Source organism: Balaenoptera borealis (genome assembly GCF_965194805.1).
Source record: "Balaenoptera borealis genome assembly, chromosome: 16".
NCBI lineage: Eukaryota > Metazoa > Chordata > Mammalia > Artiodactyla > Balaenopteridae > Balaenoptera > Balaenoptera borealis.
The window spans coordinates 7290252-7312225 of NC_138872.1; the positions used below are offsets into that span (position 1 = coordinate 7290252).

General features: G+C 38.6%; 1 long non-coding RNA gene across 1 annotated transcript in view; it reads right to left on the reverse strand.

The window, feature by feature from the left end:
• Positions 1–2528: 2528 nt before the first annotated feature.
• The window catches only part of LOC309614422, a 173112-nt gene continuing 153666 nt past the window's right edge, over positions 2529–21974 (reverse strand). Inside the window, exon 3 of the long non-coding RNA XR_014236168.1 lies at positions 2529–9386. This is a non-coding gene — a long non-coding RNA (uncharacterized lncRNA). The remainder of the gene's footprint in view (positions 9387–21974) is intronic.

A 21974-nucleotide genomic window follows, 5' to 3' on the forward strand; every position in this document is an offset into this window, starting at 1 on the left:
TATTTCCCTAATGATTAGTGATATTGAGTACTTTTTCATGCACCTGTTGGCATCACTGATTTTAAAATATCTACCAAATTTCTAATCACTCCAATATTTGAGTTCAACTCCTCCCTGGTCTACTTATTTTTATTCTCCTTTTTATTCTCTTTGTCTATTATATACTCCAATAAAACAATTACAGTTCCCCAAATAAACCAAGCCAAAAAATGCTCACTTTTTTACATTATTTCTTTCACCTAAAAGTGTATTTTTCCTTATGGAAATAGTGCCCATCTTTCAAGGTCCCATTTAAATGTCCTCCATGAAATCCTCCCTGATTGCCCAAGAAGCAATTACTCTGTCTTTGAAACTTCCATGACATTTTAGTTGTTCTCATATGGCCCTTACTGCTTTTAACATGTATTGTATTTATTTCTCTGTGTCTTATTTTCATACATGACCGTATAGAACCCTATAGTGACAGGCATCATATTTTGTAAATCATTATCATTGAATCAGTCAGAATCCTGGGTTGGGGTCACAGGTGGCACTCTCAAATTAAGAGGTCTTGGAAAGTGAGGGCAAGGTGTAGAGAAACCACAGGGACACTGGCGTATTCCGGGCTCATAACAGCAGAGCTGTTACCATCTCCACACTTTAGAGAAGTGAGTGATTCTTGGAAGCACTGACCTTTGAAGTTATGGCAGCATTGAGCGGTGACGTGATCTTTAGCAGAGGTTCCACCCAGCTTGAGACAATCTTGTAGGGAGGGTCCAGGTGCAGTAATGCCACACCGTCATCCTTCTCTTCCACAACCTCCTATTGGTGCTCCGATTGGCCAAACATAATTCAGGGCCAAAGGGCAAAGTTGCTTGATGACTCTACATTTCCTGCGGCAGCAAATTGGGTGGAGAAAGGTAGAGAGGGGTTCTGACACAATCACTAAGATTTTACATTTAGTAAATTAATTTAATTAAACATTTAATAAATATTTATGGAATACCCCTTCAAGTTGCAAATAGTACTTCATGACATTTTGAGGTTGAGATATTTTAAAGTTTGTAAGGTCTAGTTGATTTCCTTTTTACTATTTACTTCTAAGCATACTTTTACACTCTGCTCATCTCAGTGATAAAGGAAAAGCCTTTTTTTCTTCCCCCAAATGTGTACTCTTATGATATTTCTTATGAGATGAGATGACTTTTCAATAAACTGATGCTGACATAGGGATTTTTTTTTAAATGTAGATTTTTAAAATGACAATTTTCTGGTGGAGGAGAGCAGGGAAGAAGTTCAGTAAAAATGATCTACCTGGTTCCTAAATTTCACATGTCTCTTGCCAAAGATTATTTAAAAAGCAAGTTTTCTTTTCCATTTTAACTTGCTATCTACCTTGAACTTTCACTGTGGCCATCTATTTTCACAGACCTCAATACACACTAAGTCAAAGAAAGAGCAACGTGACACCTAAAGTACAAGGAATTCCGTTCATTATGCTGAGTAGATTTACTGAGATGCGAATACTGTGATTCTTGTGTGCATTGCTCTCAGTTCAGACATTAAGCTTTTAAATAAAGAATTCACCAACACCAATACCAAAAAATGAAAAACACAAACCAAATATTATGTTAAATATATACATATTATATACAAGTATATGTATTTATATAAACTAAAGAAGTCTCAAAAAATTCAAAGAAATATCTCTATATGAGGAGTATGGGATGTGATTAAAATGTCAAAATGAAGAAAAATGTTTAATATTTTATATCTTACAATTATGATGAGGAATGATCATTTCCCTAGTCTTCAATCTAAGTTTGATTTTAGTGGCTGTCCCAGGACATTATTCTTCCTGTTATTACTCTTTTGAGTGGCACTGATGTCGACTGTTCTTCATCATTGCCACTAGTCATTAATGTGATCTTGTAAATAAGAAAGCAACAAATGCCTCATGGTGCAAATATATAATTAGTGCTAGTTGTGAAGTACAGAGTATGACAAGATTCATGGTTCATTTTCCAGATTTCCAGGCTGATAAATTCTATAAGATAAAAAACTCCCAAATTTTCTCACTTAATTCAGAGGGCTCTAATTTATCAAAGATTAAGTCATATTAGAACATTCTTATGTCTTCCCTTTGCTTTTCTCCATATAGCAGAACTCTAAATTCTTTGGAATATTATGTAGGCAAAGAGCATCAGATACTGAAATGATTGCCTCTGACCTTGAAATACTCTTTCCCTGTAGCAGATGGCTGGCTGGCCCCCAGAGTGACATGATTTCCTTACATAGTATAGAGTTGTGTTAGAAGGGGCTGACTAGAGTAAACATGGCTGCAGTCCCCAGGGCTCCTTGCATCTAAGGGGTGCCATACAACTAGTTCTCACTGATGCAATGTGAGTAGAAGAGATGTATGTCACTTCTAGGTCAAAGTAGTTAAGAAGAAGATAGGCTTTATCCAAGACCCTAAAGGAAGGCAAAGTCACAATTTGCCTTCCTTTAGGGCAAGGCTCCTGAGGATGCCTCAGGATCCCAGGAAGAAGCCTGGGATCCTGAATGACAAAAGTAAACCATCCATTGACCAGGTACATCTGCAATGGACAATGGCATTGCTGACAAAAATTTTCCTTTTGTATTATACCTCTGAGATAGTAATATTTAATATAAGTGAGTACCATGATACTGAAATACACTATATATTATATACAAAATATCGCAACATATAAACTTACAAAATATAAACTACAAATACAAAAAATATTACAATATAAAATATTATGTATTTATATATATTTGTCAAAGGTGTGTATATATATGTAAATATATTTTATATTATAATATATAAATATATATATTTCATATTACCTATATGCTGTATATACACATACATGCATATACACACACCTATGGCAGATATATATATAATGCTTTGTATTTTTTAATATTTTTGTATTTGTATTTTGTAAATATAATTACATTTACATAATTTATATAATTATATATTTTGCAAAAGTAATTATATATTATATTTATATATAATAAATATATGATATATTTTTATCTTCATTAGGATAAAATGTTCTGAAAGGCAAAACACTGAAAAGAAAGGAGCCTTGTTGCTTTTACTTCTACTTTAGTTCATACACATCAATCCAAAACTGAGGACAGTAGAGACTTCCACCCATTCCCTTGAAGAACTGTCTCTGCTGATTCTTAATTACAGCTAGACTGTGAAGAGCTTGTAAGCAAGAGAGCAAGAAAGCCTATCAATTTAGTATTTAAGTATCAGTATTAATTACTAGTGTGAAGAAATATGTGATTGTACAAATGGCTCAATGGTGGTTACAAAGGAGTTTGCATTTGCAAACAAATGTCTGCAATTTGCCTGGTAAGCACCACTTCAGAATTTAAAGAGTGTAGCCCCTGAAATCAGACAAGCAATTCATACAGCGGTTCCTGTTCTTGCGTTAGAGGGTTCTCTGCTGTGACTGTATTCACCTCTGGCAGCTCCATTACTTAGTCTCCCAAATTGGCTCATTTGAGGACCACCTCGGAGCGTGTCTTCCCTCTCAATGGCCAGTCCTATTACTGATTTGATGTTTTCCCCAGAAGAAACTCCCTTGGAATTTACATAAAGCATCTCTCTTGACCCCACTTCTGCCATCAGTGATTGCTCCACATATTTGTTCCCTTGTGATCATAACTCCTTAAGAGACTTGTTTTTGTTCCCTGTGGAATTCATCTCTGGCCAGGCTCTTTTAAACTACTTCCATAGGACTTTGTCTTCGCCATTCCACACACCATTATATCATTACAGGGTCATCCATGAGCTCCACATTTCTAAATCCAAAGGTCTCAGTCCTCACCATATGTGGCCATCAGCAGCATTTGACACAGTTGATGAGTTCTTCCTCCCTGATATACTTTCTTCACTTGGTTCCAAAATCCCACCCCCTATTGACTGTCCTCTTGTCCTATTGGTCCCTCCTTCTCAGTCTCCTTTGCCAATTTCTCCTCTTTTCCATAACTTCTTGATGCCCAAGTGTCTCACATCTCAGTCTATAGTCCTTTTCTCTATCTACACTCGTTCCTTTGGTAATCTCATCCAGTTTTACTGCTTTAAATGTATTTATTTGCAACTATTTCCAAATTTATGTCTCCTGCAAACTCTGGACTGCAACTGCATACTTGACATCTTGAGATACTTAGATGCCTAAGAGACAAGAATGATCTCACACGTTCCAAACAAAGCTCAGATATACCCCCATGGCTATATAATCTGCTCTACCCATATCTTGCAGGTATACTGAGTGTAAGGTATACCTTACACTCAGTATGTCAGGAAATCCTGTTGATTCTGCCTTACAAATATACCTAGAACCTGACTGCTTTCCATCTTTTCCATCGCTACCATTCTGGTTGGATCTGCCATCATCTTTTACCTGGCTTGCTGTGATAGCCTCATAATCCTTTAAAATATAAGTAAAGCCATGTCAGTCCTCTTTTCAAACTGTCAAGGGCTCCTATCTCACTCAGAGTGAAAAACTAAATCCTCACAATGGCCTACAAGGACTCAAATTGCCTCTCTGTCTTCAACTATTCACTTTTCTCTTGTCCTCTCTCAGCCACACTGGCTTCCATTGCTGCTTCTCAAATATGCTATATACTTGTTAACACAGGACCTTTGCACTGGCTGTTACCTCTACTTGGCCTATTCCCTGTCCAGATATCCACATGGCTAACTTGACCTCTTCATGTCTTTGTTGAAATGTCTTTTTTTTAACTTGGAACTCAATCTGAACCCACGTTTAAAATCTTCCCTCTTTCCATGCCTTGCTATACTTCTCTTATTTTTCTATAGCAACTTTCAATCTCAAATCAATCATACCATTTACTTATTAATTATAACTATTCTGTCTCAACTGTAGCCCCTGATCATATATAAACTCCCCATAGGCAGAAGTCTTTACAATTTTTATTCACTTGCACAACCTCAGCAGTTGGAACCGTGTCTGGAACAAGGCTAATGCTTAACAAATATTTGCTGCATGAACTGAATACAGGAAAAAAGCAAGTGTGTGTGTTACCTGATCCATTCACTCTTCCACAATATTGAACTTAATCAATCACTCACCTTGTGCAATGTTCAGATTAGTAGGCGTAGATTATCTAAACATTTTAATTATTTTTCAGTAGTTTATGTGAGGGGTTCCTGGTGTACCCAGTTATTTAATAATGATATAATCTACTTATCAAATGTTGAGAAAACCAAAATGTAGATAGGTTAGTACTTTGCTAAAAACGATAAACCTTGTAAGAAATGCAGACTAAATCTGCCTCTGCAACTCCAATTTGTTGATTCTCAAACTGCCTGTGGTGAAATTCCCAATCCATCACAGAACTTTTGTAAAGTATAATAAAAAGGAATTACCAGAAAAGTAAAAATTCAAAAAGGTACAAATAATACAAAGTCCATTTGTTTAGTATGAGATTCAACAAAATTGTCAAATGGTTAAGCATTTCTACTCTCAGTTTTTGCATTTGTCTTATCGTGAACAGTAAGGAAGTGTTGGCACATCCCCGTGGGCCCTAGAACCACACTTGGTGCAGGGCCACCCTAATCTATATGCCTCCCCATTCCCGTCTCTTTCTATATGTGCCCTTGACATGAGCCTGCAAACCTTATACACGTAACTGCTCTGTTACCACTGTAGTGTCTCTGTCTTACCCACACTAAATAAACTGTACGGTAGGCACCTTAATTGAACACAGGTAGTGTGGTCACTGAGAATACAGGATAAGATCTCACAAAAACTTTACACAAATTTGTCTCCCAGGGCTAGGATGGCTTGTAATCACGCTCACCTTGCCCCCCTAGAAAACCTTCCCGCAGAGTTAGACAACTGTGTGCATGGGGACCTGGTGACTGCTAGGAGGACAGGGCTATTTTCATCTCCTTGGTCACGTTCTTTGTCAAGATGCTCAACAAATTGGCAGCAGAAACGGCAGTTTTCCTGTCAGACTTGTCACTGGGAGTGAGCACGTTTCGGCATAAACGATTGTGTCCAGTGGTCGTCCAGGAAACGGTTTTGCAATCTGCGTTTAATCAAATTCATTGAGCTTTCACAGCATTACAAGCAGTTCATGACTGTCATTTTCCCCACAGATGACTCTATTCCTCAGTACCACTTACCCACTTAACACCTCCTGGCAACGGCCAGTGCCAGCCATCTGCCTCCGTGGCAGCAAAAGTAGCAACTTCTGATGCAGAGTGTGAATATTATGTTACTACATTTAATCTTTCCTCTGTGTGTTATTCAGCACAACGCCCTTCTGGATTATAGAAAATTAGATGGCAAATAATATTGCTTCCATATTGTTTTCTCCTCCCAGACTCCAGGGTTCGCCGCCAACAGCCAGCCACTCTCTGGACCCAAGGCAAACCATTAGGTATCGTTCCAATGCCTGAGCGTTGCTCAAAACCGCACTGCACTGGATTACGTGGAATGTACACTAGCACTGCGTCTGGTGCTGCGTCTCCCTACTGTGAGTCTGTGAGGTTTCTAGCGTGGAACTCCCATCTAGAGCAGGGCTTACGCAACGTACAATTTCAATTCTCTCCATCACAATGAGGGGTTTGTTTTCCATTCCTAAATCTCCGTGTGGACAGAAGCGTGGGATGGGTTGTACCTGCTGAGTTGTACAGGTACAATCACCCAGATGATTCCACTGGGAAATCTTGGGCAGATGAGCTATGGCTGACGACACAAAAAAACCACTCAAGTCAGCACAGAGGCAAAAACAACAACAAAACCCATCAAAATTGGTGTGTGGCATCTTATAAGCAAAAGCTAGTTGCTTGACCTAGGGTTTTTATTTTTCAACCTTAAGGCAGGTGTCGTGTAGAACTTTATTCCCGAAAATCTGATTTAATGGGTGTCCCTGACTCTGAAAAGTGACTCCTCATTCATTCATTTAATGTTCTGGCAATAAATATGTATTAAGTGCCCATTAGGTTTTTCACTTCAGTATTTCAAGATGCCTAATGGAATATTTGTCTAATGTGAGTTCAGTGGGACATTAGGTTCATGGGTGTTGTGAAAAGGAATTATTCTATGGTCAATCGAGTTGGCAAAAAAAAAAACAAAAAAAAACTGCATTAAACAAAGATAATCATGCCTATTGGTAGAATGGTTTCTCAGAGTTGACAGTCGGCTAACGTGCATTGAGAATTTCTAAGTAGGGAATTTAAAGGGTCAGATTAGCAATAGTGTTTTAGTTAACTGGATGCCTCTGGCCTCTTGCATTTTTCTTCAGAATACCTTATAACCCTCATATTTCTCAGAATATATTTTGGTAATTGTATCTTTACATTCTACTGATCATTAATATTTATATGACACCTCCCTCTCCCCGAAACTTTTCCATTTTCCTTGCAGTTAGGTGGGGCATTATGACTAGTTGTGGCCTATGGTCTTCAGCAAATCAACGCATCACAGAATGGGTGTGAGCTGTATAGGCTCTGTCTTTCCCTCTAGTGGTGATCACAGAGGATGAATAATGAGATGCTGGGGTCAAAAGACGAGAAAGGTCTGAATCTCTGAGTCAGCATTTCAAGAAAGTGACCGTGAAGAGACAAAGACTAGAGTGGAATCGGCATGAGTAGGAAATAAACTCTTACGGTTTTCAAACTCTGAGGTTTTGAAGTATGTTACTGCAGCACAGCTGATCCTGGCCTCTCTGTCTGTAATGAAGCTACTGTGGATGACAGTTTTTATCTATGGCATGGAATTCTATCCATACAAAATGGATTGTCTTCCTGACCATAATTACACGTTCTCATTTGTGTGCAGATTTTACCAACTCATCATTGCTTAACAAGTATTTGGAAGAAAAGAAAAAAAACTTTGAAAAGGTGGGAAGAGAGTCAGTACAATAAGCTGCGTTTCTTACTAAAAGATTTCCAGCAGGTGCTGCCTGTGAGAAAGAATACGCTAGAGCCTATGAACACACTTATGTCTGAGAGAAGAGTCTTTCTTTGCCTCAGATAGGATTTTTTTCCACTTAATTTATGAGTCTAGGTAAAAACATAAATCCCCTTCACGTTCAAGGAAAGCCTTTGGTCCTAAAGCGAGGACCAAAGAAGAAGCCATTTCATCAGAAACTTAAGTATCTTCATTACAACATCAACAACAATTATTATATCCACTAGTTGGCAGGACACTCTCCTGAGCTCCAAAAGAATTTACATAATTTGGCTCCTGGGATTTTTATAGTCAAAAGCAGCATCACTTAACATCCCCCCCTCATCTCTCCTGAGCACACGTGATCAATGACATTCACGTGAATGATGCATTTGCATGTTCAAAGCCACGGTTATGCACCATTTGCAGCAAAACGCTGGTCATCCTTCCTTCTCTCTTCCAGTCAGGAGACATAATGTAATGCAAATAAGAGGGATATTCAAGGAATAGCCTTGAACCTGTCCTATTTATTTAAAGGAATACTTCGTGAACTCTGGTTTTTTAATTCTACAAGTGAAAAGTTAATTGGATTTGCAAAACTACTGACCATTACATGCTGATGATGATCATAGTTAATATTTATGGAATGTTTTCTATATACAAAGCAGCACTCCAAATACATGTAAATATAGACATATAGTTGTTTTTATATCAATTTACTTAATCCTTAGTCCTCACCACAATCATCTGAAAGGGCATTATTATTGTCCCCCATTTTGCAGAAGAGGAACCTGAGGTAGAAAGGAGGAAGTGACTTGGACAAGGTTATGCAGCTGGGAATTAGCAGAATTAATATTACGTCATCTGCCAAGTGACTTCAAAGCTCACATCCTTTGACAGCACTAAAATATTGTAAAATAGTATCATAAAATAGTATGTCATAATGTTTACAGTTGAGAACAGCTAAGCATCTCTAGACTGCTCTTAGTTTACTGCTAGATCTTGGGAATCTAAGTTTCCCTTTTTCTTGAGGGGCTGGGAAGATTTACTGCAAAATCCCTTGTAACCACAGGAAGTTAAAATCCTTTTAAGAAACACTATCACCACCTCATTGAGGGAATGGCTGAAAGGAAGATGGTACATGGGTTATCCTTCCATTTTGTATTAGAGAACCGTTGTGGAGTCAGAGCTCTGGGATTCAAAACGTAGCTCTACACTTGCTCTGCAACCATTCTGATTTTCATTTACTCTTTTGTCCAAGATCATTCATTGAGTACCCAGTCTGGGTCTAGCACCTTTCCAGACCTTGCAGAGACAGCACTGGACAGACAGGCCAGGTTCTTGCCCTCACGATACTTACATTTCAGTGGGAGGAAGCAGGTAATGCACCAGGACACAAGTTCATTAGAGGACCATTTTCAGAGAACAGTGAATTACCTAAAGAAAAAGATATAGAGTAATGTGAGCCACAGTAACTGTAGAGAGGGTACAAAAAAATCACTGAATAGTAACAGAATATGTTGGGCATAATGTTAATGGAAAGTAGAGAATACAACGTTCTCTCTATACTTTTTGTGACATGAAATTGAAGATGCACATAAATAAAACATGGATGGTTTCAGAATGACTTTTGTGGGTAATTCTCTTCTTGTGCAGATATTATTTTCAAACTAGTCTGTAGTGAAACAATAAATTTAAAATGCCTTCCCTTCAAAAACAATGTAAAAGCTTCAACCGTATTTTAATAAAGAAAAATTAGGAAAAAATACAAAAACAAACAATCATGCAATGTTGACATGGACTACTCAGCTGTCATAAAACCTGAGAACAATAAAGACAATATAGCCACCTAAGAATGTTTGTGATACAGTAAGAATACACAGAATACAAAATTATTTATGATAGCTATTATTATAACTACGTAATATTTTACATGCATAAAACAAAGAGACGAACATTGCCCAGACAATAAAGTCAGTTGAATAGTCGGGAAATTGGATTGTATATGATATTTTCTTATTCTTGGTATTTATGAAATAATTTTTAAACTGTTCATATGATTTTAAAACAAAGCAAGCACTCTAACGATTTTGAACAATCCCCGCTGACTTCATCGAGGGGAAGAAAAAGTTTTCCTTATTTGACTTTCATATAAAGTATTATTTGATAAAAGTTTAAATATATGTTGCTCTTGCAAACGGGTGTCCTAAACTACATGTAAATCTGTTTTCAATTCAGTAGTTAATCATCGCTAGACAGACACGTAGTCCAGGTAGGCTACTGAATCCATCAAAGTGTTGATCTCTCCAAGGTTAGTTACAAGTGGTGCTTGACTTTGTTCTTTTCTGTTTATTTTTTGTCTATGTTGAGGTTACTTCCCTATAAATCTAATTTACAAGTTTTCTCCTCACTGCAGTGTCTGGTAAGATGGCTAATTTTCTCCCCTAAGCTTGTGACAATTATAATTTTAGAATCTTTTCTAATTCCAGCTTCCCTTTTCCTTTTCATTTCTCTGTATACCCAGCAGCTTTTATACTAAATTTTGATACTAAGTCGTTTGCATTTTACCATCTCCACTTAGAATACCGTTACATTTAGAATAGGAAATCTTTTATTCTCAGAGACACTGGCTACCAGTATGTGTTCTTATGAATCTTTCTACTCAGTGACTCACATATGACTCTGGACACCCTGATTATTTGGGAGAATTGTAGGGTCATGCCATTTTTAATGTGATGTTTCATTCCGCTATTTTTATAATTTGCATGGAATGCAGTCAAGTTTGTGTGAATGTCTGTATCTCATCTGATGTTCATTTGCTTCCGAAGGTCAAAGTATAAGCTAGGTGAACCATTAGCAGTGATTCCAGACCTAGAACAAGTTAATGACAGGCCTGAAATGGATGTTCTTACCAAGCATTTATAAGGTTACAGCTAGCCGCTTTCTCTCAGGATCCCAACAGAACAGCAGCAAAATCTTTCAGTGTCCAAAACTCCCACTGTGACTGCTGTCTTTCCTGCCCAGCCTTCATTGTATTGCATATGCAATATGTGGGTTACAGTAATCCCTTTTTTCTCTCTTCAATCATTATTGATTCAAGTGTTTATTAAGAAGTCACTACATGCCAAGCAATGGTTAATTCATTAGCTGGAACCAAACATTAACTCTCTGTGTCACGGACCTTCAACTAGAGGCGCAGACAGGAAATCCTTTAAACAAATACGTAAGTATGACATTGCAGAGAGTAAAAAGAGCTATAAAGGACATTAACTTGGGTAATAGGAAGTGGCTGAGTCAGGGGCTGGCACTTCGACGGGGTCATCAGAGTGGGCCTCCCTAAGAAACTGACATTTGAACCGAAATTTAAATGATGCGACTGGCCAGGTGCAGAGCTGGGGACACTGTATTCGGTAGAGGCAACAGCAAGGGTCAAGACCCCCCCAGCTGCAGGAGGAAACTTGGGGTGCTTGAGGAATGGAAAGAAAGCCACTGGGTCTTGGGCAGAGTAACAGGGGAGCAAATGGCAGAGGTGAAGTTGGAGGGGTAGGCATGGGCCAGGTTAGGGGTTGGCAAGCTATGGCGCATGGGCAAACTCCCCCTAGTTACCTGTTTTTCGTGAACCGGTAATGTTTTTTACAAATGCACACTTGCAATCACTATGATGATAGGGGACACTGAATTTGAATAACAGTTGGTGCTATCCCTCTCACAAACAAGAATTTCACTCTTGTAATTATTAGTTGATGATTACAAAAATTATACTTATATATTTTAATAATAACCCTTTGTTATTTAATAAGAATATTTTTTTTAATATTTTGAAATTCACCAAAGACTTCTGTCAAAATTTGTTTTCTTTTTTCTGATGAAAGTACCTAGTAGTATCCTTGATTTTGCCTCTTGGTGCACAAAGCCATATATACTTACTGTCTTTACAGAAAGTTTGTTAACTCCTAGGTTATAGCATGCTAACTACTGTGGGAATACACTTTTTTAATCATCCTAAGTTTTGTTTTTTTTTTAAATGATATCTGGTCCCTTTTTCTCTTATAACAAATATGTTCATTGAATGCCTATGTATGATATTATTAGGAAATAATACATAGTGAAAAAAATAGCCTCTCAGATTACAGATGATGCTGAAGTTTTGAAGTTGATATTTCTACTTCTGTCTCAGTTTTCTTTCAGTCCTGTCAATCCAGTTTCCAAAACCACATATAGACACATCCCTTAGATATAACTGACATATAACATTGTATTAGTTTAAGGTGTATTACTAAATAATTTGATATTTGTATATATTGTGAAATGGCCACCACAATAAATCTGGTTAACATCCATCACTTCATATAGTTACAACTTTTTTTCTTGTGATGAGAACTTTTAAGATCTACTCTCTCAGCAACTTTCAAATATACAATACAGTGTTGTTAACTATGATCATTCTGTTGTGCATGACATCCCCAGGACTTATTTATCTTATTAATTTGTGCAGTTTTTCTTTGACAGTGAGAACCCTGACTATATTACCTGTAATATATTTACTTATTTTTTATCCTTATATACACATAAAATTATCTTAGAATTGCTCACTCATTCTTCTATGAGAAACAGATTTATAAAGTCAAGCCTAGCATTTAAAAACAGGTCTTATTTGCCTTTGGCCTTATAATATCCACTTAAAATTCTGTTTTCCAAAGTCACTTAGGTTGCTTCTTTTCTTCTACCCCTTCATTTGTGATATACTTACGTTAATTTATTACTACTTATATTCCACATTTGGCTTTCCCTCACATCCTGATTGATTTTGCTTATGAATATTTTTTTGCTTATATGTTTATTTTTTTGGTGTATTTTTCATTACTCTGGTTCTAAAAGTCAGAGCACTACGATAAAGTACACTCAGAGAAGTGTCTCTCCTTCCTTTCCCGCTACCCTGTTCCCACTTTCAACTTCTTTCTACCCTTTTCTCACCCACCCCACAGAGGTAATGGATCTTAGTTTTTTGTTTATCCATCCTGCATTTCTTTTGCACAAATGAGCAGATACATGCATATTTTTAATAGCTTCTTTTTCTTACATGAAGGAGAACGTACTATAGATATTTTTCTGTATTTGGCTATTTTCACTTAACAGCATGTTCTGGAAATCCCTCCAAATCACATTGTAGAACTTGTCCTCATTCTTCTTACAGCCTCACAGTACTCCATTCTGTGGACGCACCATCATTTATTCAACTCCACTCCTAGGGATGGGCACTTAGGTTTTCTCCAAAATTTTGCAATGACAAATGACGCTGCAAGGGACAACCTCGTGCATATGTATTTTCATACTGTTGGGAGTGCACCTTCAGGGTAGACTTCTAGAAGAGGAACTGCAGGATCAAAGGTGCATGCGTGTGGAGTTTTGTTAGATTTTGCCCAGTTCCCTGTCGGCATTCCCACCAGCAGTGTCTGACAGTTCCTGCCTCTCTCAGCCTCACCAACAGAATGCACTGTCACACTGTTTAATTTGTGCCAGTGTTATAGGTGACGAATTCTGTGTCAGTGTTTTAACTTTCATTTCTCTAATTATGAGTGGTTGGTTCTTCATCTATTTCAGAGCAATTTATTTTGGCTGTGCCGCATGGCTTGTGGGATCTCAGTTCCCCGACCAGGGACTGAACCTGGGCCCCGTCAGTGAAAGTGCCGAGTCCTAACCACTAGACCTCCAGTGAACTCCCTGTTTTTTGACATTTTAAAATATCAGCTTTTTGCCACTTTGTCTCTCAATTTTTAGAGATTTTAATCCATTGGAGACATTATTGTGGCATATTTTATACATATTTTCTCCCAGTTTTCAGTTGTATTTTGATTTCATATATGTTATTGTTAAGTTTTTCCCCCCCATGTAACTTCTTCCTTTTATTGCAGTAAATTTGTCAATCTTTTCTTGTATTACTTTTGGATTTGGAGTCACAGTTGGAAGGCTTTCTCTCCACTATGGTTGAAGTAGAGTTTACCTATTTTTTTTTCTAGTACTTGTATAGTTTCATATTTTTACTTTAGATCCCTAATCTATTTGGAGTGTATTCTTATACACGGTGTGAAATATGGATCCAGTTTTATCATTTTCCAGATGGCTACTCAGTTGTCCCAATGTCATTTATTAAAAAGCCCTTCTTTATCTCAGTGCTTTGAGATGCTACCTTCATTATATACTAAATTTCCATAAGTACCTCGGACTGTACTAGGCTTTCTCATCTTTTTTTTCTTTTAATTAGTTAATTTATTTATTTTTGAATTTTATTTTATTTTTTATACAGCAGGTTCTTATTAGTTATCCATTTTATACATATTAGTGTATATATGTCAATCCCAATCTCCCAATGCATCACACCACCACCACCCACCTGCCCCCGCTTTCCCCCATTGGTGTCCATACGTTTGTTCTCTACATCTGTGTCTCTATTTCTGCCTTGCAAACCTGTTCATCTGTACCATTTTTCTAGATTCCGCATAGATGCGTTAATATATGATATTTGTTTTTCTCTTTCTGACTAAGCTTTCTCTTCTATTTCACTGGTCTATTAGTCTACATATGGACCTGTTCCATGCTGATTTAATTATAGAGGCTTTATAGTATGTTTTAATGTTTGCTAGGACTAGACCCCATCAGAGTTCTTCTTTTCAAAGTTTATTTTTTTCCTGGCTCTTCTTATATATTTCTTTTTCCACATGAACTTTAGTATCAGTTTGTCTAACTCCATAAAATAGCCCATAAATGAGAAACTTAGGTACAAGTTTAGAAAGAAATAAAGACAGGGGAAGGAAGGACAAGGAAAGGACAGCCATCTCCCCAAGACTCTTATATCCCAGATCAGAACACAGCTCAGCTGCTCTAATAGACTCGTTATTGGGCACCTACTGTATGCCCAGGTGTCATAGCCACTGGGAATAGAGTGGTCAACCTAACAGAAAGAGCGGCCCTTCCCACAAAGATGTAGCTGAAAATCTTGGCATTGTGAAGCACAATTTGGAAGTGGTCCTTGTGTGTGTGTGTGTGTGTGTGTGTGTGTGTGTGTGTGTGTGTGTGTGTGTATAAATGCATATATATATGCTTTTTTCTTCTTGCTACAAATTCCTAGGCAATAAAATAGGGAATTTTGAAATAATGTTATAAAGTTCAAAACAGAACTCACGGTCTCCCCAGTTTGCCAAGTCATTCATCTCTAAGTCACTCTTGGCACTCTCCTCTTTTTACTGCCAGCATCTAATCAATCACTCTCAACTGTGTATTTTACTTCCACAGTGGCTCTCAAGTCCACGCACTGCTCTCCAGGTCACTTTCACTCTTCTGATCCAAGCCTCCAGGCCAGCATAATTTTAATCTGGACTATTGCACGTATGTCCTAAATCCTCTTTCTCTCCCTCCCTCTCTCTCTCTCTCTCTCTCTCTCTCTCTGCCTCTCTGTCTTTCTCCATTTCTCACTCAGCACTCAGCAGCCGGAATGATCATGATTTTATAAACAGGACTCAGATCGTGTCTCTCCCCAGCTTCACACCCTTCAATGGCTTGTGACCATTCCTGGGCAAATGTTCAAATTCTTTGTTATTCATGGTTTACTAGTCTCTGCAGGATCTGGCTTCTGCCCATCTCATACTGCTGTTCCTCTCAGTCACTATGCTATCACCACCCTGGCTCGCTCCAGCTTTTAGAAAGTGCCCTGCTTTTTCTATGGGCTCTTCCAATGCCTGTTACCGCCTCCACATCCCACCTTTCTGCCAGGTAACCTCCTCTGGATCCCCTCATCAGGTTTAAACATTCTTCTTCGAGGAAGCCTTTCCTGTGTCGCCATCCTTCATCAGCCTCCCTATTCTGCACTCTCATTCAATGGTGTGCTACTCCCTCAGATCACTTATAACAACTCTAATATTCACTGCTTGAAAGAAAACAGGAGAGAACAAAGAAACAATTGAATCCCAAACTGAAACTTTTTAACATCTGAGCAGTACAGTGTCTGCAGTATTTTGGGTGATGGTATCGATGGGTAGTTGCTGTGGAAAATTGAATAAAGTTCACTCACTTGCAGATAGAGTCATTTAGATTTATGAATTTAAAATGTATACCTTTTTATATAGTCTTCTATAATCACTATGGTTTGGATTACAACTTGCCACTTGAGATTTTTACTTCAAGCACTCAAATAACAAAACGCGACTGTTTCTTACATTATCTCCAACACTGCAAGGTGTTTTTCCATCATCAAATTGTTAAAGAAAACACACAAAACATATGTTTTCCATTGTTCCCTGCATAACCTGTAGCTATAGAAATGTGGGATGCTTACAGTCTCAGCAGAAATGAGTGAGCATGAAATATTCATAAGCTTGGTGTTTGTGATTATTAAGTAATGGCCAATTCTGGTGAGTCTGTCATTTAAAAAATACGTAGTTATTTATTAAACAACTGAATATTCACTACAGAAGAGATCTCATTACAATAGAAGCTGAGACGGAGTCCTCAAGAGGTATAGTGAAGACTTGAAAATAAAGGACAGGAAACTGCAGGAAATACAGCTGCATTGGGGATTCAGCACAACCCATTCGTATCATCTTCAGTCACATATGTGACTGTCCTCAGGATGTGAGATAATGTGAGGCCAAGTATTTGTCTCAATGTGTCCCACACAATAAGCATTTAAGGCATGTTAGGTATCATTTTAGTTTTATACATCATTGTATCCAATATTTTCTCTTGCAAATTGGCATTCATCCCGTACAAGTGGAAACAAAGTGGAGCACTCCCTGAGTCAAATCCTGCTGAGGTTGGACCTAGAGGAAACATATGCACGATACACATATACATACATGCACACATCCATACATACACATACACATATACACACATACACGTAGATACACATAGTGTATAGATTTGGATTCCAAAGAGCTGAAGTTTAAAGATGACACTGCTCCTTCTTATCTTTGAGACTTTGTGTCTCCCTTCCTGATCTGTAGAATGAGGATAACGTTTCTATAAATTTAATGACATCTGGTAACTCAAAATATTTTATACATTGTGTGTAATTAAAACATGACAACTTTTGTTTATTTAATTCTTTCATTTAACAAATAATTAGTGAGCCCTTGGACTTCACGGGCCATTTCATATTGGCTGCAAGAGCAGAGACACAGGAAATGCCTGCTTCAGTAAGCCCTCTCCATTCCTCCTCTAGGTAAGAAGAAAATCAGCTTTTGGTGTTTTAAAAAACTGCTATTATAACTTGATTAATTGATATTACAAATATGTACACAAAGCACAAGTTCAAAGGTATGTAGTCAAATATTGAAAGATTGAAACATTGCTTGAAATAGCAAAAAATAGGAAAAAGAAACCTAAGACATCATTAACTGGCACAGGATATATTAATGGGATACATCTGTTTAAAGGAATATTACGCAGCCCTTAAGAATAAGGCATCCCTAAGTGAGAGGCAGTGATTTCATGCTGAGAGCTGATGCTGCAGAATGGTTTGGAGAATGGAGTACAGAGCTGTTGTAAGGATGCTGTAAGGATTAAAGACTTAGAGTTATGTCAGGTTTAGAACATATACTATATATGTGTGGGTGTGTTGCGTCATCACCGCTATCACCACCATCATCATCAACATCACTGAAGTGGAATATTTCAAAGATATATTATGAAGTAAAAAATCCAGATGCATAATTATATCCACATGCTACTGTTTGTGCATAAAAATGTACATTAGAGGATGGGAAATATGTCTTATGTACAACACATTTCTGAAAGAATTTAGAAGAAATTCATCATGTTGTTATCTCTTTGGAGAGTAAACAGACAACTGAGTGTAATGGGAGAAAATGAGGCGGAATTTTCCTAATTTGAAAAATAATTTAATCTGTTTGGAATATTTACTATATATATATATATCTATATATCTATATATATCACCTGTTTAAAAAGTAACAATAAAACCAAGCTAGATAAAGTAAATGAATATATGCAATCATTATGTAAGCAACAATTTTATATTTTTCACCATACCTCCTATCTAGGCCACATCAATGAGCCTAATATTTGCCTTTGTGTGTGTGTGTGTGTGTGTGTGTGTGTGTATGTATGTGTATTTGTCTACGTGTGCGTATGTGTGTTTATGTGTATTGTGTATATGGGTGTGTATGTGTATATGTGTATATGTATGTATGTGTGTGTATGGATTGTGCATGTATGTATATGTGTATAGTGCATGTGTGTGTACATGTGTGTATGTATATATTTGTATGTGTGTGCATGTGTATATGTGTATAGTGTATGTGTGTATATGTATGTATGTGTGTGTATGGATTGTGCATGTATGTATATGTGTATTGTGCATGTGTGTGTATGTGTATGTGTGCATATGTCCATATGTGTGTGTGTGTGTGTGTGTGTGTGATTGCTGTGTGCTGGCATCTCAGTTCTCCAGAGTCCATTTTCATCAAGGTAAAGCACGGTAAAACCTCTGAGCATTGCCTAGTTCTTCAGTAAAACCTTGAATACTTTTAGCAATTAAATATCCTGGAATGACTGAAGCATCTCAGAGCCCAGAAAGCATGAGTCATAGCGCATGGCCTCCTCGGGCATCGCCCAGCCTGGGGCCCTTCCGCGCTGGCGCAGTGGATGTGGGAGGCCCTGGGGAGCTGCCTGAAATCGGGGCATCTGGACTCTGTCTCAGTAAATTTACAAGCAGGTTTTATTAAAAGGAGTTGCCTCTTTGAGGTGTCTGCAGCTATTAAACTAAGGGGAAGAGAAGGTTGAAAAAAAATTAAAACCACCCTTTCTACCCTCCTCCAACAGCACATCAACTTATGTAAATTGTTTTTTCTAAGTAGCTGCAAAGTCACTTAAAGCATTTTATTTAATCCGTGTGGGCAGAGCCTCAAGGTTTCAAGCTTTTGTGCCTGTGCTGTATGCAAGCTCCTCGGCGCTGCGTGGCTTTCAAAAGGTGCTTATAAGATTTTCCAAGAGGAATTGTCGACACACAAGCAATCCAGAGCCAGGGATGTCAGTCCTTGAAACAGGAGCCCGGACATGCCTATTTGTAGTTTTATCAGCAGGACGATCTTGAGGGGCCAGGTTTCAAAGTCCCGCAGCTCCTCTCTACCATTTGTGAAACATGATTCTCCTGACTATGAGGGCGGGGCACAGCCTAGATCCTGCTTTTAGAGGAAACACACATGACACCAAGGCAGCACTGTGGGTGCTGCCCGTCAAGGACATATAGGAGAGGCTGCAAACCCCTGAACTGTGCAGGACCGTGCACTGTGCACTTGCTGCACCCTCAGATCAGAATGCATCCCTGCTTCCTCCCTTGGAAGAAACCCTACAGATATAGAGCACGGTTTTAACCGTGGCTCTGCCTCTTACTAGCTGTAAGGTCACTGTAAGGTCACTGCTTACTAGCTGTAAGGTCACTGCCTGACCTCTCTAGGCCAAATTTTCTAATCTGTATATGGAGAATAAATAAATTCATTCAACTAACATGTGAGTTTTAGTCTTTGCAGGACTTGTACTTTTGCAGAATCTCTAGGCACTAGTTACAGAGGTACAAAAGACAGGCTCAGGGAACCTCAGTGAGGAAGGAAAACAGGGAAACCTCTGCGTCTACCCTTCTAAGTTCTTAGCTAAGACCCCTTGGTTATAAAAGATTAACAGGAAAAAAACAAACAGAAGTTTAATAACATATGCCTCCTGTATGCAAGGGAGAAACCCAGGAAAACAGCAACTCCCCGAAAAGGCCCAAGCCATTACCTTAAATACCATCTTCAGCTTGCCCTTGGGGAGAGTCGGTTATGGGAGGTTATCAGGAAAAGCACAGTAAACAAGGGTATGGCTGTTGTGCAGATTTAAGTCCTTGCCTTCTCTATGGATAAGTTTCTAGAGATTTAGTCATCTGGGTACACAGAGGGAGACACCCTTACAAATGGAGATTCCCTCAACAAATGTAAATGTCTCTTACAAAAGGGTAAAAGGGTAACTCCTACTGAGTTTTCCCTTTGTCTGCTGTTTCCAAAAATAATCAGCCTTTTAAAACAAGCCTTATGCCTAAGAGGTACATTTGGGGTGGCAAATTCTGCTCCCCTTCACCTCCATTCTCGGGAATCTTAATGGAATATTCTTCCTTAGGATATTGATAATGACGAAACATCCCCTCAGAGATTAAAGATAATGCTGGAACACTCTTCTTACAGCAAAGGCGGTTTGAAAGGACAACGCCTACCTTCAAATTTGATATGTGAGAATTAATCAAGAAAGTGCAAGGAAAGCTGTTGGCAGTGCCAGCACAGGTTAAGCACCAAACAAGCGTAGATGTTATTCATTTGAGCCCAATTTCCTATTTCTCGGGAAGCCACCCAACTGGTTCAAATCCTTCCACTATCTGCTTTCAGAAATCCTGGTACCTCTCCTTCATGGCGTCATCACATCGGTGATTTTACATCAACTTAGGCAGTTATTTGATTTATTTCTGACTCTCCCACTGGATCTTGAGTTCCTTCAGGGCAGAGACACTGGCCTTTTGTTGTTGTTTTCTCTGACCAGGAACCCTTGGCTTATCTTGCTAGGATTCTTAGTTCCTCCTGCCTCATTGTGTTGTTAACCATATTGTGAATATACTTAGCTCCATGACTGGCTTTTGATGGTCTTAATAGGTTTTCTAAGAGGTCTTGTGATGGAAAAATTGTCCCCCAAATTCTTTTGGTTCCCTCCCCCCCCCCCCCCCCCGCACTCTCTTTCATAACATCTACCTGGCAGGTGCACTGGCCATACAATGCATTCAGCAATAATTACCTCTCAAATCCTAAAACGCATACTGTTTCAGCACCTGGGAGGGATTTAGCTGAATGCCCATGTTAGCTTGAAGCTCAGACTGAAGAAAAAAGAAACACCTGCTTTTGACATTTTACCAGCGTTTGTGCAAATCCGAGGGCATACTCTCTGCATGCGGTGGCGGGACAGAGCCCTATCGTGCTACCCCTGCATTCTGGACCTCTTTTCCTCTGTGAGTTATCGTCTTCCCTAAGATTTACCCACGTTCAATTCTTGTTGTCACTCCAAACGCATTTTCACTTTGGATCTATGGGAGACCAAGGTCATGTCGGAGAATAAAATCAAATTAACAGAGGGTCAAACGTTCAGGACAACCAAGGCCAGGCGTGAATGTGAAATCGTTAACGAAAGGGCAACTTTTAAAGGTTTATGTAAACAGAAGGAAGAAAAATGCAGATGAGGACAGGATAAATGACTGGCTGACCGAATCATGAGCTTCCTTAAGGGGCATGCTGGCACATAGTAGGCACTCAAAACTGTGTTTGGATGATTTTGTCGGGTGACCAACCATCCTGGTTTGCTTGGGATATATGAGTTTCAGTGTTAAAATCGAGAAAGCCCCAGGAAAACTGGGACAAGTTGGTCATCTAGATTAGCAGATCTGACTAAACTTTGGAGGATTCGGATAGCCCAGACTCATCCAACTAGCACCCCGTGCTAACCAATGTCTCATATAGGCTTATACCCTCTCACCCCTCTCTTTCCAATCATCAAGTTCAAAGCACATGCCCATACTGTGTCCATGTGGACACTGCACTTGGAGACGGGAAGGATGGCAAGGGAAGAAAGAAGTATTCTCCTTTGATATATCCAGCATAGTCTTTCTTTCCTTTTATTTCTTTCAGGCAAAAAGATGTAAACCCAGACATCTAAGAGCTTTTAAAATATAATTTCAAAGGCAGGGTTGCTTCTCTGAAAAGGCATGGCATGCACTGTCCCAGAGCTGTTCATGCCCAGCAAATGAACGAGACATCCACGGCCCCATCGTATGCCGACTGTGCCATCCCAGGCATGGAGATGTAAAGAGTCGGGCAGGGAAGCAACACAAATGTAACTCAAAATAGAAAATTATGCAGCCTCGGACACTGGTCCCTGGAGTATATTTTTTATTCTTGCAATTAGGAAACATTTGATCCACCAAAGACATAAAGAAAA